Source organism: Delphinapterus leucas, chromosome 4 (assembly GCF_059928025.1).
Source record: "Delphinapterus leucas isolate spDelLeu-1000000601 "Yukka" chromosome 4, BTC_Dleu_Yukka2, whole genome shotgun sequence".
Lineage (NCBI taxonomy): Eukaryota > Metazoa > Chordata > Mammalia > Artiodactyla > Monodontidae > Delphinapterus > Delphinapterus leucas.
In genome coordinates this window covers 73,006,181-73,023,287 of record NC_143132.1, presented here as the reverse complement: position 1 = coordinate 73,023,287, position 17,107 = coordinate 73,006,181, and the positions used below count along the sequence as shown (strand labels likewise).

At 43.3% G+C, this 17,107-nt stretch overlaps 1 long non-coding RNA gene across 1 annotated transcript in view; it reads left to right on the top strand.

Moving 5' to 3' along the window:
- The window catches only part of LOC149749345 (uncharacterized), a 108,195-nt gene that overhangs the window by 9,678 nt on the left and 81,410 nt on the right, over nucleotides 1-17,107 (top strand). Inside the window, exons 2-3 of the long non-coding RNA XR_016393006.1 lie at nucleotides 1,382-1,482; nucleotides 1,622-15,223. This is a non-coding gene — a long non-coding RNA (uncharacterized LOC149749345). The remainder of the gene's footprint in view (nucleotides 1-1,381; nucleotides 1,483-1,621; nucleotides 15,224-17,107) is intronic.

Sequence of the window (17,107 nt, the reverse complement as noted above, 5' to 3'; positions counted from 1 at the left end):
ATTCCTTCAGGTCTGGACATTTGTTTTTTTTCTCATTCTAAAGCTGACGTCTCATCAGTGGCTGACAGGCCAGCACTCTGCTAAGCCAGCGAGGACTCTCCTGGGCCTCCCAGGACCTTTGTCTGGAATCATGGTGCTGGCGTTCGCCCCAGTGACCTTGTGTGGCTTGTGTCATGACCTGATGATACCTGAGTTCAGTCCCCCTTTGTTAAGGGCCTTCTATGTGCTGTCTGAACAGGGCACTGAGTGAGGCTGCACTTGGCAGAGAGGCAGAAGAGAGAACCATTTGGTGCTGACTCCAGTGACTGTGGCCCCCAAGGTATGGTAGTCCTGCAGGGAAGCAGCAGGGGCTGTGGGTTTCTGTCGCCAGTATCCAGGGAACAGGGGAAGGCAGCACAGCACTGTGGACAGCTGTCCTAGCTTTGGTTCAAACACCAGCTCTGTCACGTAGAGTTGGTGGTCTTGGGGAAGTGAGTCATTTAACTTTGCTGAACTTGGGCCTCCTCATCTGCTAAATGAAGGTAATGATCTCTACCTCAGAGCGAGGAGATTAAATTGTATAATATATGTAAGTTCCTGGCACACGGAGGCACTCAGTAATTACGGTCATTGTCATGACTGGTTTAGTCCCGGTGTCTCTAGGTGATCCTATTTTGTTAGACTGGAAGCCGTGCTTCCCTGGTTCCCTTGGTCACTCCTGTTTAGGCTTGTATCTGTCAGGGAGGTCTACAGGTGAAAAATTACAGGCATTCTGGAGCTTGCCTCAAAGCACACCCATTGTTCCCACAGGAAAATCAGGAAGCTTCCAGACTGAAGGGCCCAGGTCCCCCATCTGGAGGGTGGGGTGGAGTGGTATTTGAACACACTTGTTTTTCTTTGCAGATTTTTTTTTTGGCAATCTGAAAGGGCAGAGCCTATTGCTAACGAGACAGTGTTTTCCATCTGTATCTTCCCTCTCAGATGTTGTCTGTCATTAGGCTTGGGGGTTTGGGAGGGGATCAGATCTCCAGGGACTCAGGATCTGCCCCCAGATTTCCTAACTGGCTAGGAAGAATTCCTTTAAAAGAATGTTGGGGGGGGGGGCTTCCCTGGTGGCGCAGTGGTTGAGAGTCCGCCTGCCGATGCAGGGGACACGGGTTCGTGCCCCGGTCCGGGAAGATCCCACATGCCGCGGAGCGGCTGGGCCCGTGAGCCATGGCCGCTGAGCCTGCGCATCCGGAGCCTGTGCTCCGCAGCAGGAGAGGCCACAACAGTGAGAGGCCCACGTACCGCAAAAAAAAAAAAAAAAAAAAAAGAATGTTGGGGAAGGAGACCAAGGTGGTTCCTGGAAAAGTTTCACGGCTAACCTCCCTCCTTCTCCTCTTCCTTCCCACTGCTCCAGAAGCTGCTCTTCTGATGCTGGCACAGCTGAGCTTGACATTGACAGACAAGCCCCGCCTCCTTTCCCACAACCCATTGCTGTCGGGCTCCTTTAACTGAAAGGTATGGCCTTGGGCCACTTGTGCCCTTTCTTGGGCCACACACAGCTCCATGAGTGGGTGAAACACACATTACAGATGTGCGCAGTTTGTGCAGGAGAGTGTGAATCTTTGTCATCTATAGGCTTTTGGTTTTTTCAAAGGTTACACAAGATACCGAGTGCTGCCTTCCCCCTCATCCCCAATTCACATATTGAAGTCCTAACCCCCAGTACCTAAGAATGTGACTGGATTTGGAGATAAAACCTTTAAAGAGGTAAGTAAGGTAAAATTAGGTCATATGGATGGGCCCTCATCCAATATGACTGGTATCCTTATAAGAAGAAATTTCGCCACAGACAGGTACAGAGAAAAGACCATGTGAAGATATAGGGAGAAGATAGCCATCTACAAGCCAACGAGAGAGGCTTTGGGAGAAATCAACACTGCTGACACATCGATCTTGGACTTCTAGCCTCTAGAACTGTGAGGAAATAAATTTCCATTGTTTAAGCCATCCAGACTATGGTACTTGTTATGGCATCCCTAACAAAGTGTACTTCCCATTTATGCACTGTCAAGTTTTGTGGTCTGTTTTTTTTTTTGGAGTATAATTGCTTTAAAATGGTGTGTTAGTTTCTGCTTTATAACAAAGTGAATCAGTTATACATATACATATGTTCCCATATCTCTTCCCTCTTGTGTCTCCCTCCCTCCCGCCCTCCCTATCCCACCCCTCCAGGTGGTCACAAAGCACCGAGCTGATCTCCCGGTGCTATGCGGCTGCTTCCCACTAGCTATCTACCTTACGTTTGGTAGTGTATATATGTCCATGCCTCTCTCTCGCTTTGTCACAGCCTACCCTTCCCCCTCCCCATATCCTCAAGTCCATTCTCTAGTAGGTCTATGTCTTTATTCCTGTCTTACCCCTAGGTTCTTCATGACATTATTTTTTCCTTAAATTCCGTATATATGTGTTAGCATACGGTATTTGTCTTTCTCTTTCTGACTTACTTCACTCTGTATGACAGACTCTAGGTCTATCCACCTCATTACAAATAGCTCAATTTCATTTCTTTTTATGGCTGAGTAATATTCCATTGTATATATGTGGCACATCTTCTTTATCCATTCATCCGATGATGGACACTTAGGTTGTTTCCATCTCCAGGCTACTGTAAATAGAGCTGCAATGAACATTTTGGTACATGACTGTTTTTGAATTATGGTTTTGTCAGGGTATATGCCCAGTAGTGGGATTGCTGGATTGTATGGTAGTTCTATTTGTAGCTTTTTAAGGAACCTCTGTACTGTGCTCCACAGTGGCTATATCAATTTACATTCCCACCAACAGTGCAAGAGGGTTCCCTTTTCTCCACACCCTCTCCAGCATTTATTGTTTCTAGATTTTTTGATGATGGCCATTCTGACTGGTGTGAGATGATATCTCATTGTAGTTTTGATTTGCATTTCTCTAATGATTAATGATGTTGAGCATTCTTTCATGTGTTTGTTGGCAGTCTGTATGCCTTTTTTGGAGAAATGTCTATTTAGGTCTTCTGCCCATTTTTGGATTGGGTTGTTTGTTTTTTTGTTATTGAGCTGCATGAGCTGCTTATAAATTTTGGAGATTAAATCCTTTGTCTGTTGCTTCATTTGCAAATATTTTCTCCCATTCTGAGGGTTGTCTTTTGGTCTTGTTTATGGTTTCCTTTGCTGTGCAGAAGCTTTCAAGTTTCATTAGGTCCCATTTGTTTATTTTTGTTTTCATTTCCATTTCTCTAGGAGGTGGGTCAAAAAGGATCTTGCTGTGATTTATGTCATAGAGTGTTCTGCCTATGTTTTCCTCTAAGAGTTTGATAGTTTCTGGCCTTATATTAAGGTCTTTAATCCATTTTGAGCTTATTTTTGTGTATGGTGTTAGGGAGTGATCTAATCTCATACTTTTACATGTACCTATCCAGTTTTCCCAGAATCACTTATTGAAGAGGCTGTCCTTTCTCCACTGTACATTCCTGCCTCCTTTATCAAAGACAAGGTGACCATATGTGCGTGGGTTTATCTCTGGGCTTTCTATCCTGTTCCATTGATCTATCTTTCTGTTTTTGTGCCAGTACCATACTGTCTTGATTACTGTAGCTTTGTAGTATAGTCTGAAGTCAGGGAGCCTGATTCCTCCAGCTACGTTTTTCATTCTCAAGATTGCTTTGGCTATTCGGGGTCTTTTGTGTTTCCATACAAATTGTGAAATTTTTTGTTCTAGTTCTGTGAAAAATGCCAGTGGTAGTTTGATAGGGATTGCATTGAATCTGTAGATTGCTTTGGGTAGTAGAGTCATTTTCACAATGTTGATTCTTCCAATCCAAGAACATGGTATATCTCTCCATCTATTTGTATCATCTTTAATTTCTTTCATCAGTGTCTTATAATTTTCAGCATACAGGTCTTTTGTCTCCTTAGGTAGGTTTATTCCTAGATATTTTATTATTATTGTTGCAATGGTAAATGGGAGTGTTTTCTTGATTTCACTCTTAGATTTTTCATCATTAGTGTATAGGAATGCCAGATATTTCTGTGCATTAATTTTGTATCCTGCTACTTTACCAAATTCATTGATTAGCTCCAGTAGTTTTCTGGTAGCATCTTTAGGATTCTCTATGTATAATAGCATGTCATCTGCAAACAGTGACAGCTTTACTTCTTCTTTTCCGATTTGGATTCCTTTTATTTCCTTTTCTTCTCTGATTGCTGTGGCTAAAACTTCCAAAACTATGTTGAATAAGAGTGGTGGGAGTGGGCGACCTTGTCTTGTTCCTGATCTTAGTGGAAAGGCTTTCAGCTTTTCACCATTGAGGACGATGTTGGCTGTGGGTTTGTCATATATGGCCTTTATTATGTTGAGGAAAGTTCCCTCTATGCCTACTTTCTGGAGAGTTTTTATCATAAATGGGTGTTGAATTTTGTCGAAAGCTTTCTCTGCATCTATTGAGATGATCATATGGTTTTTCTCCTTCAATTTGTTAATATGGTGTATCGCGTTGGTTGATTTGTGTATATTGAAGAATCCTTGCATTCCTGGAATAAACCCCACTTGATCATGGTATATGATCCTTTTAATGTGCTGTTGGATTCTGTTTGCTAGTATTTTGTTGAATATTTTTGCACCCATGTTCATCAGTGATATTGGCCTGTAGTTTTCTTTCTGACATCCTTGTCTGCTTTTGGTATCAGGGTGATGGTGGCCTCGCAGAATGAGTTTGGGAGTGTTCCTCCCTCTGCCATATTTTGGAAGAGTTTGAGAAGGATAGGTGTTAGCTCTTCTCTAAATGTTTGATAGAATTCGCCTGTGAAGCCATCTGGTCCTGGGCTTTTGTTTGTTGGAAGATTTTTAATCACAGTTTCAATTTCAGTGCTTGTGATTGGTCTGTTTATATTTTCTATTTCTTCCTGATTCAGTCTTGGCAGGTCAGGTTGTGCATTTCTAAGAATTTGTCCATTTCTTCAATGTCCATTTTATTGGCATAGAGTTGCTTGTAGTAGTCTCTCATGATCTTTTGTATTTCTGCCGTGTCAGTTGTTACTTCTCCTTTTTCATTTCTAATTCTATTGATTTGAGTCTTCTCCCTTTTTTTCTTGATGAGTCTGGCTAATGGTTTATCAATTTTGTTTATGTTCTCAAAGAACCAGCTTTTAGTTTTATTGATCTTTGCTATCGTTTCCTTCATTTCTTTTTCATTTATTTCTGATCTGATCTTTATGATTTCTTTCCTTCTGCTAACTTTGGGCTTTTTTTGTTCTTCTTTCTCTAATTGCTTTAGGTGCAAGGTTAGGTTGTTTATTCGAGATGTTTCCTGTTTCTTAACGTAGGATTGTATTGCTATAAACTTCCCTCTTAGAGCTGCTTTTGCTGCATCCCATAGGTTTTGGGTCGTCGTGTCTCCATTGTCATTTGTTTCTAGGTATTTTTTGATTTCCTCTTTGATTTCTTCAGTGATCACTTCGTTATTAAGTAGTGTGTTGTTTAGCCTCCATGTGTTTCTATTCTTTACAGCCCTTTTCCTGTAATTGATATCTAGTCTCATAGGATTGTGGTCAGAAAAGATACTTGATACAATTTCAGTTTTCTTAAATTTACCAAGGCTTGATTTGTGACCCAAGATATGATCTATCCTGGAGAATGTTCCATGAGCACTTGAGAAAAATGTGTATTTTGTTGTTTTTGGATGGAATGTCCTATAAATATCAATTAAGTCCATCTTGTTTAATGTATGAATTAAAGCTTGTGTTTCCTTATTTATTTCCATTTTGGATGATCTGTCCGTTGGTGAAAGTGGGGTGTTAAAGTCCCCTACTATCAATGTGGTACTGTCGATTTCCCCTTTTATGGCTGTTAGTATTTGCCTTATGTATTGAGGTGCTCCTATGTTGGGTGCATATTTACAATTGTTATATCTTCTTCTTGGATCGATCCCTTGATCATTATGTAGTGTCCTGCTTTGTCTCTTCTGATAGTCTTTATTTTAAAGTATATTTTGTCTGATATGAGAATTGCTACTCCAGCTTTCTTTTGGTTTCCATTTGCATGGAAAATCTTTTTCCATCCCCTTACTTTCAGTCTGTATGTGTCTCTAGGTCTGAAGTGGGTCTCTTGTAGACAGCATATATATGGGTCTTGTTTTTGTATCCATTCAGCCAGTCTGTGTCTTTTGGTGGGAGCATTTAGTCCATTTACATTTAAGGTAATTATCGATATGTATCTTCCTATTCCCATTTTCTTAATTGTTTTGGGTTTGTTATTATAGGTCTTTTCCTTCTCTTGTGTTTCTTGCCTAGAGAAGATCCTTTAGCATTTGTTGTAAAGCTAGTTTGGTGGTGCTGAACTCTCTCAGCTTTTGCTTGAGTGTAAACGTTTTAATTTCTCCATCAAATCTGAATGAGATCCTTGCTGGGTAGAGTAATCTTGGTTGCAGGTTTTTCTCCTTCATCACTTTAAATATGTCCTGCCAGTCCCTTCTGGCTTGCAGAGCTTCTGCTGAAAGATCAGCTGTTAACCTTATGGGGATCCCCTTGTGTGTTATTTGTTGTTTTTCCCTTGCTGCTTTTAATATGTTTTCTTTGTATTTAATTTTTGACAGTTTGATTAATATATGTCTTGGCGTATTTCTCCTTGGATTTATCCTGTATGGGACTCTCTGTGCTTCCTGGACTTGATTAACTCTTTCCTTTCCCATATTAGGGAAGTTTTCAACTATAATCTCTTCAAATATTTTCTCAGTCCCTTTCTTTTTCTCTTCTCCTTCTGGAACCCCTATAATTCGAATGTTGGTGCATTTAATGTTGTCCCAGAGGTCTCTGAGACTGTCCTCAGTTCTTTTCATTCTTTTTTCTTTATTATGCTCTGCAGTAGTTATTTCCACTATCTTCCAGGTCACTTATCCGTTTTTCTGCCTCAGTTGTTCTGCTATTGATCCCATCTAGAGTATTTTTCATTTCATTTATTGTGTTGTTCATCATTGTTTGTTTCATCTTTAGTTCTTCTAGGTCCTTCTTAAATGTTTCTTGCATTTTCTCTATTCTATTTCCAAGATTTTGGATCATCTTTACTGTCCAAGATTTTGGATCATCTTTACTGTCATTATTCTGAATTCTTTTTCAGGTAGACTGCCTGTTTCCTCTTCATTTGTTAGGTCTGGTGGGTTTTTATCTTGCTCCTTCATCTGCTGTGTGTTTTTCTGTCTTCTCATTTTCCTTATCTTACTGTGTTTGGGGTCTCCTTTTTGCAGGCTGCAGGTTTGTAGTTCCCGTTGTTTTTGGTGTCTGTCCCCAGTGGCTAAGGTTGGTTCAGTGGGTTGTGTAGGCTTCCTGGTGGAGGGGACTAGTGCCTGTGTTCTGGTGGATGAGGCTGGATCTTGTCTTGCTGGTGGGCAGGTCCACGTCTGGTGGTGTGTTTTGGGGTGTCTGTGGCCTTATTATGATTTTAGGCAGCCTCTCTGCTAATGGGTCGGGTTGTGTTCCTGTCTTGCTAGTTGTTTGGCATGGGATGTCCAGCACTGTAGCTTGCTGGTCGTTGAGTGTAGCTAGGTGCTGGTGTTGAGATGGAGATCTCTGGGAGATTTTCGCCATTTGATATTATGTGGAGCTGGGAAGTCTCTTGTGGACCAGTGTCCTGAAGTTGGCTCTCCCACCTCAGAGGCACAGCACTGACTCCTGGCTGCAGCACCAAGAGCCTTTCATCCACACGGCTCAGAATAAAAGGGAGAAAAAGTAGAAAGAAAGAATTAGTAGAAGTAGAAAGAAAGAAAGAAAGAAAGGAGGGAGGGAGGGAGGATGGAGGGAAGGAAGGAAAAAAGAAAGAAGATAAAGTAAAATAAAGTAAGATAAAATATAATAAAGTTATTAAAATAAAAAAATTATTAAGAAAAAGTAAATAAAAAAACAAAAAACAAAACAAAACCAAAAAAACGGACGGATAGAACCCTAGGACAAATGGTGGAAGCAAAGCTATACAGACAAAATCTCACACAGAAGCATACACATACACACTCACAAAAAGAGGAAAAGGGGAAAAAATCATAAATCTTGCTCTCAAAGTCCACCTTCTTAATTTGGGATGATTCGTTGTCTATTCATGTATTCCACAGATGCAGGGTACATCAAGTTGATTGTGGAGCTTTAATCTGCTGCTCCTGAGGCTGCTGGGAGAGATTTCCCTTTCTCTTCTTTGTTCTCACAGCTCCCAGGGGCTCAGCTTTGGATTTGGCCCCGCCTCTGCGTGTAGGTCCCCGGAGGGCGTCTGTTCTTCGCTCAGACAGGACGGGGTTAAAGGAGCCGCTGATTCGGGGGCTCAGGCTCAGTCAGGGCGGGGGGGAGGGAGGGGCACAGAGTGCGGGGCGAGCCTGCGGCGGCAGAGGCCGGCGTGACGTTGCACCAGCCTGAGGCGCGCCGTGCGTTCTTCCGGGAGAGTTGTCCCTGGATCCCGGAACACTGGCAGTGGCGGGCTGCACAGGCTCCCCGGAAGAGTGGTGTGGATAGTGACCTGTGCTCGCACACAGGCTTCTTGGTGGCGGCAGCAGCAGCCTTAGCGTCTCCTGCCCGTCTCTGGGGTCCGCGCTTTTAGCCGCGGCTCACGCCCGTCTCTGGAGCTCCTTTAAGCAGCGCTCTTCATCCCCTCTCCTCGCGCACCAGGAAACAAAGAGGGAAGAAAAAGTCTCTTGCCTCTTCGGCAGGTCCAGACTTTTCCCCGGACTCCCTCCCGGCTAGCCGTGGTGCACTAACCCCCTGCAGGCTGTGTTCACGCCGCCAGCCCCAGTCCTCTCCCTGCGCTCCGACCGAAGCCTGAGCCTCAGCTTCCAGCCCCGCCCGCCCCAGTGGGGGAGCCGACAAGCCCCTCGGGCTGGTGAGTGCTGGTCGGCCCTCTGTGCGGGAATCTCTCCGCTTCGCCTTCCGCACCCTTGTTGCTATGCTCTCCTCCGCGGCTCCGAAGCTTTCCCCCTCCGCCACCCGCAGTCTCCGCCCGCGAAGGGGCTTCCTAGTGTGTGGAAAGCTTTCCTCCTCCGCAGCGCCCTCCCACTGGTGCGGGTCCCGTCCCTTTCCTTTTGTCTCTGTTTATATTCTTTTTTCTCTTGCCCTACCCAGGTACGTGGGGGGGTTTCTTGCCTTTTGGGAGGTCAGAGGTCTTCTGCCAGCGTTCAGTAGGTGTTCTGTAGGAGTTGTTCCATGTGTAGATGTATTTCTGGTGTATCTGTGGGGAGGAAGGTGATCTCCGCGTCTTACTCTTCCGCCATCTTCCTGGAAGGCTTAGTCTGTTTTTGTTTTTAATTGGGCGTCTTTCTTTTTCTTGAGTTTGAAGGATAGATTCAAGGGGAGGTTGTTTTATTGATGAGTAAGATGTGCTAGAAATCACCTGCTGAAGCTCTTTGGCAGATTTAGAAAAAGACAAAATGCAAGCCCAGGTTCACCAATGTCAGTGTATTTGCACCACGTATCCTAAACCATAGAGATAATCGGAGGAGATGGATGTATTTGTATTGACACAAGAGGTTGTGAGTTGATGGGATTTGTCCTGCCAAGCAGTACCAGGAAAAATGAGTAATTATGATAGCAAGTTTTTCATCTTAAAAATTGATTTATAAGCATCATTAGAGAACTTGATACTTGTTTCACCTAAAAGGCTCTTTTTTATTTAACAAGAAATATGTTTCTGCCAGTTGTAATTCCAGCTAACCTAAAATGTTCTGGGCTTCAGTTGTTGATAATTCAATAAACCTTTATTACATTTGTAGTTCTTTCTGGGGCCAGAAGATTCTAGACTTTTTTATAAAAACAACTTTCTTTTGAATAGCAGTTTCAAAGAAGTCGCATAACAACCCTGTGAGGCAGTACACATATCATTACTAACAACTAGCATTTGTGGAGGGTTTTATCTCTTATGTTCATATACACCATCTTGTTTAATTGCCAGAGAAGTTAAATGAATTGGTTGAAGATACACAGCAATCATTAATGTTGAACTGGGATTAGAATTCAAGCCAGAGCTTCTTCCATGACACCATCTTTTTTCTTTACAAATAGGCTTAGAGTTTGGCCTCTGATGGTCTAAAAGTCCTGGAACTAATTTCCTACCCATCCTTCCTGGACCAGTTCAGATGTCACCTCTTCTGTGTAGACTCCCCAGATAATTCACAACACAGAACTAATCGCTCCTTCATCCGCAGCCCCAGAGCACTTTTTCAGGCCCTTTCTTACACTTCTCACTCCCTTTTGCTTATATTTTGGTTTTCTATGTACCCATTTTATCATCCCAATAGACTGAGCTCTGTGAGGCTGAGAGGAGGACTTCCTCAGCACAGCCACCCCAATGCTCAACCAACAGTGCTCAATGTGTGTTAAGGATGTGAAGATGAATTGCACTCACGTGCCCCAAATGTCAGGTTCAGAGGTGCTCCTTGGCGAAACAGGAGTTCTCGGAGTGTATGGGAACATAGGCACCTCATCTACAAGAACTGGATACATTTTTCCTGATGGAAGGATGACTAATTCACACTACCCCACACCTAAACTAATGCCATCTTCTTGCTACTCCCCAACTGCTTCTTTACTTTGGTTTCTTCACTCTTTTGTTTTTTTCTTTGGGTAGGTGTCAGTGGTTCTAACCACCGACTCTACCTCCTGTGCCCTCCTGCCCCCAGCCCTGGTCCACAAACCTGGAGAAACTCCAAAAACAAAGTGGCTTTCAACATGTAGACCCATCGACCTTCAAATTACAACCTGCAGCCACTGAGGAACCAGGGGTAGCAAAAACTTCGTGGGTCTGGAGGCCCATTAATGAAATTTACCTCTCTATTAACATCTTAGAAATGTTACTACTGATAGGATACTCTTTAGAAAAATTTTCAGATGGTAATTTTTCAGGATGCTGGAAGATAACTTCCAATTAGCCGTTTTAGCTGCTAAATATTGCTTATCTATATAAATATTTTCCATCACTGGTTTTTCCATAGTCTCTGGGTTCTCTAAAGGTGTCAGACAAACAGCGATAATGAAACATCCTCTAAAATCTGGAACGTTACCACTCCCAGGACCCAGTCTCCAACCCAGATCTGACCCCCGAAATCCCTTTCTCCTCACCCACACTCCAGACTCCCAGTAGCTGCTTTGCTTGAGGGAAGGTTTTCTTAAAACTGCAGGTTGAGCTGCCAGTTCCTGACGCACAGGCAGGCAGCAGGCTGTGCACTCAGAGCAAAGAGGGATCTTTTTTGAGACTTGAGAATATCAATATGCGGCTGCTTTGCTAAAATGCTTTCTGTCTCACAGTCAGAGAAATCTGCTTGCCTTGAGCTAGCCTCCAGTTTCTTGTTAAGAGCTAATTTTAGAGCTAATTTGGGTTCCATTAGTATATGGTTCTGTTGCAAATCTGACATTAACATTGGCGGCTTGAGGAGAAACAAAGGGAGGAAAAGCCTTTTACCCTAACTGCAGCGATGCGGGCACATATGGTGTCATTTTTCAAGGAACAGATTTTTGTCTTTCTTGCCATTTCAGAGCTGTTTCCCTCTAAATTACCAGCTCTAATTTAATGCAGAACATGTCTGGATGTCACTGCAGAGATCTAGTTAAACTGAGAGAGCTGGCAGGTCCCACAAATTTGCAAAAGCAGCATTCATTTGCACAGTATAATGTCTCCCAAGTCCATGCTCGCAGACTGGGAATCAGCCACCAGCGAGTGTGGGCTCTGCCCTTAGAATGAAAGCCCTTGAATTGTTCTGTGTCTGAGGCTGGGACCCTGATTCCCCAAACCTTTGTGAGGGGAGGTTACGGCGTTTCCCATTTCACCCCATGGCTAGCTGCCCACGTGCTGGGGCCCACATGGCTTTAACTGAGATCTGTGAATCCAGCTGTGGTAATAGCAGGGAAGACTTGAGACTTGCTCTCTAATCTGAGTTCTGCCCATAGCTGGCTGGATGACCCTGTTCCCTGAGGCTCAGCGCCTCACTTGTAAAACGAGGGAATTCTGGGATTCTCTGATATCTAAGCTCAGTAGCCTGTAATAGTAACTTGTATTTATCTAACTTTTTACATTTTTCTGAGAACTTTCATGTTTGTTATGTCCTGTGATGGCCATGACGTCCTGTGGGGCAGACATTCCTGTCTTGCACTTGGGAAATTCTGACTCAGAGAAGTGAGGAAACTTGCCCAAGGTCACACAGCTGGTAAGAGGGAGAGCTGGGACTCCAACCCAGTTGGCCTCACTCCCAGTTCAAGGCTCTCAGAAATCAGCAGATGGAATCAGATAATAAGCTTTAAATACTGTAACTCATCACCAGGGGCCATCTTAGAGAGCAGATAGCCGTGCCCAACAGGCCTACATTGTTCAAACTTTTCAAATGTGGGAAGATTGAACAATAACTTGAGAAATTATATTCTTGCTTTGGGACATTCAGTATCATGAATGAGCACCCAGAAGGGGCTGAAATGTAGTAGGAAAAGTACCAGAATTGGTTCCAGTCTTGGCTCTGTCTCAAGTTTCTGTGTGACTTAAACAAGTACCTTGGCCTCTATGAGACTCAGTTTCTAAATGAGGCAGGTGGATAGGATGCTCTCCAAAGTAACTTCCCTTTGGATAGGTCTATGGTTCTATGGCAAAAGGTTCAATGCCAAAACCAAACAGCACAGCAGCAGGCATAAGACTTTTGGTTAGGGAGAGCCCTCTATGCCCAAGACATCCAAACTCTATAAAAACAAAATGATCCGGGAAGTTAAAAAGTGAAGCCGATATAAAGAGTGAACAAAGCAGGTTACTTCTGTAAGTGACTAAGCAAATGTGGAAACAGGGGTTAGAAACTCCTGCAAGAGCCAGCCAAGTTAATAACGAGAGAGGCAGGCACAGTACAGGACAATAGGCAGTGGTGGGGACTGCAGTAAACTGGCAAGCACTGCCTGACTCAAGGGAACGGTGACCACTCAGCTCCAACCAAGTTTTGCCAAGCAGGAATGTAGACGCAGTGCAGACAATATTCCATCTTCTCAAGAGAACTGGAGATCTGAATATTCATGTGAAATAGCCTAATTTTTAAACATTGGCAACAAATCCAAAGACTTAAAACCCTTTCATGACAAATGTGTCTGCTAGCCATATGCTGCCCAAAAGCACCAGTTTGTTAATTCTGTGTTAACATCTGAGTTTGTGTCTATCTTTGCCTTAAACAATTCCAGAGGGCCTGTTTCCTGGCCTTACTTGGGAGCATGCTGCAGTAGTGACCTGCCTGTACCATTTCAAGTCAACAATACTTTTCATCCCACAAATCCCATTTTCCTGTCCACAGCCTTTCAGGCTGGACCCCTGACAGGGACCAGCACGCACGCCCGGTTCCTGCTCTGCCTGCCTGAAAATAACCTTCTCCAGAAAGACAACAGTGGGAGGGGAAAAGAGTGATTTGGCCTTGCTAGTAGGGTAAAACAGACATTATATTTTTTTCCTGCCACCATTTCTACTTTATTGGATCACATAACCATTTTTATTGTTAATTTAAGTACAAATTAATTGCTGTCCAAATGAATGAAAACACAGATGAATGCTCTCGCCATTACTTGACACATAAATGGCAATTACTCGGCTTCGTAATCCAATATAGCGAATATTAGTGCAGCCGTGGTGCATCCTTTGGCCCGACGCACTGCTAATGGGAAGAATGGATGTCCTTGGAGATCCCCTAACAACCTGAGCAAACCTGGGAGGAAGGTGTTGTCGACCCCAGAGGCTTCATGTGTGCCTGTCTCCTCTTTCCAAGTGTAACTGAATAAAGGCATTAGAGGATTTGATGGTATTTTCATGTCCCTTGTTATTCCTCTGAGGGGTTTCTTATCACACCTGTGATTTTGTATATATTTATCTCTTCAGAGCCACAGGTGAAACATCAGTCCTGGAAAGCATGTTGGTAGGACTCCTGTCCAGGCAGCACCAGAGGCCCCCAGCCTGGGTGTGAGGGCCCTGCTATGTATGCCTGTAATCCCAGTACTGGCCTCATTAGGGTCCTGATCACACTGAGCTGGAACTGTCCAGTTACTTGGCTGAGCTTCCCCCAAATGGACTACAGGTACCTTGAAAGCAGGGACAGCATCTTACCCGTCTTTGTACCCCTGCTCGGGGCATGGTGCTTGGTATTGGTGTGGACAGTGATGCTCAGAAACGAAAAAAAATAAAGCTTGGTGAGCCCCTCACTTTATCTGTCTGCAGCACCTTCTCAGTGTATCCTCTCTACATGGTACCACACAAGTAATTTCCTCCTTTGTGTCATAGGCTTTTGTAATTTCCTGCCTAATTTTGTCATCTTTCATATAACAGTGAAAATAAAAACATCCATCTAGAAATATCTCCTTGATTTCCATTTGCCAAATCAATCTCATCTCCCCCTACCAAATAAAATGTAGTTACTTCTTGATCAAATGAAAAGATATTGTATGAATAATGGAATTATACTGTATAAAAATTTTATTAAGACAGGAGGAAAGTCCCTTAGTGGACAGCAGTCAATACCAGACTCTAGATTAAATCTGACAAATATTCTTTTCCATACCAGACTCTAGATTAAATCTGACAAATATTCTTTTCCTTGCCCTTGAGACAGTTGCACTGGAACTTGTTTTGAAGTTTTTATGATGAAATTTTAGATTCTCATCACAGAGAACTGAAGGTAAAGAGTTCCATTACTAGTTTTCTCTAACCACTATAGCCATTTGAGAGCCTCTTTAGAGTTGAGAGAATTTCTGAGTCACTTGCAAGAAATTTTCTTTGTCTGCATACTTTACATTCCAATAGAAGAGCTCTTAACTTTTCGTCAAAAGTGGTTTAAAGCATCAGTTGTAAGCCAATTATAATGACTTTTTTGTAGTTGTTCTTGATTTTCTTACAGAGGATAGCTGCACAGATTTGTGTTCAATAGACGTTTTCAAGTTTGTACTCTGTATAGAGCTTAGCATAGTACCTTACACTTGATTAATGTTTGTTGAATGACTAGGTGAATGAATGAATGATTAGATGGATATCTCTTACACAGAGGTGACAAAACATTCATTTATCCTAGAGAGTTCTTCCTTTGATGATGCTAATAGAGCTCATAGATTTAGACTAATAGAATGTCAAAGATAAAACAATCTGGTTCGGTATTTTTTCACTTTTCAGATTACAAAAGCAAGGTTCAGAGAACCCCAAGATCACTTGGAACCCTCAAGAGGAATTTCAGGAAATTGTACCAAATATGAACCCTAAGGTAAGCATGGGTTTCCATGGCAACAGAACATGGGCTATTTCATTACTTTCTGCTCTCTTTACATTTGTGCAATTCTCAGAAACTAGCTGGGATTCAGAAGTACATGAAAGACTAGTTCATCAAAACTCTTAAATACTTCTTGGATCTTTTTATCCACTAGTTACTATGGAGTGGAGTTTGGTATTCGGTGGATCAGAACATTCAGAGGGGTCTATTACCAATGCAAGGAGGGTGGAAAGAACTCTGGGTCCTGAGTCAGATGGGGCCCAGGCCCCAGCTCTGGAGCTATAGATCCTGAGGTGAATCAGGTCACCAAGCCCTGCCCTAATCCCTAAAGTAGAAGTGATAGCCACTGTTCCACCTTCCTCACTGGAGCTTGGAAGAGCCAATGAGATAACAGATGTGAAAACGTTTTAGAAATTGTAGAGCATGCACTGTTCTCGATGTGTCCCTAGGGACAGAGTAACCAAGCAGATCCTTTGGAGCATGGGGTGGAGGGCAGCCCCGGGGTGCTGTGCCTCCCTGCTCAAGAACTAAGAAATATAGGAAATTAACCTTCTGAGAGTCAAACCAGTGGTTCCCAACTTTTTCCGGTATAAGCCCTCCTTTTTATCATCAAAATCTTCCCCAGACCCGCTCCCACCTGATATTTGTACTTACAGTATTTGTCGATTAAGAAAATACATACTGACCAAAAGCTATTATGAGTTATGTCCACGGTTTAATTGCTACATTGTATTAATAATTTTGACAAGTACTGGTACTAGATTAAAGCAAACTGTGTTAGTTATTCAACCACCAAGCACTCACAGATTAGTTGGCTTCTCAAAAGAACTCCCTCTGCTCTCAAATCAGGAAATCCTGCATTGAACAGTGAAACGTAAATATAATGAACAGGTCAGAGGCAAGTAATACAATCCTCTTAAGTGGACTCTGGCCCCAGGTTGAAGTCAGACTTTACCCATGACATTAACGTATCCGAAGAAACAAGGTGTTGTTTACAAGAAGACTTGGTTGCCAGTGGAAGCCAGAGGAGGTAGCTCCACTCAGATGAGGCAGCACCCTTCCAGCCCTGCCCAGGAAGATGTGCACTGACCTAGAGACTCAGTCTCAGGTCCTGGTGGAACAACTCCTTCTGTTCCACTCCAGGCTCAACTGAGTATCCTTGCTGCCCGCTGAGAGCAGCCGGACATCCTGACTGTTGTATTTCATTGCAGATGAATGTCTTGGCTGTAGATCATATAGCCATCCTAAGAGCTTGGGTAAGGTGAGACCAGCCCCGAGCAATGGCTGACAGGGCTGAACCTGGCCCTGAGGCCTGTGAGTAGTCTTGGGGCAGCCACCCTATTGGTCCTCACTTGGAGCATATCTTCTTTTTTTATTACCGCAAGCCATGATTTCTCAACCTCAGCACTACTGACATTTTGGATCCAATACTGCTTTGTCGTGGAGTGCTGTTTTGTGCATTGTAGTATGTTGAGCAGCATCCCTGGCTGCTCCCTAATATACAGCAGTAGCATCCTGCCCCTGCCCCTGCCCCCCCCACCCCGAGTTGTGACAACCAAAACTGTCTGCAGACATTGCCAAATATTCCTAGGCCAGGGGGAATGATGCCCCTGTTCCCCCGCCCAGTTGAGAACCACTGGCATGAACCATTCTAGTTAAATGTCTACAGGATGCAACCACATGGGGTTCTTCTCAAAGACTAGCTCATTCCCAAATTACAGTACCTTCAATTTATATACAGTGTCACCTTTATCCAAAAGATGTTAGAATTCTTAAAAAATCACTTTCAAGGAGCTTGTGTTAATTCAGAAATATGGTCAAGCTCCACTTCACTATAATGCAAAGGAAATAGGGATTCTGGCAGCTGAGTGAACTGAA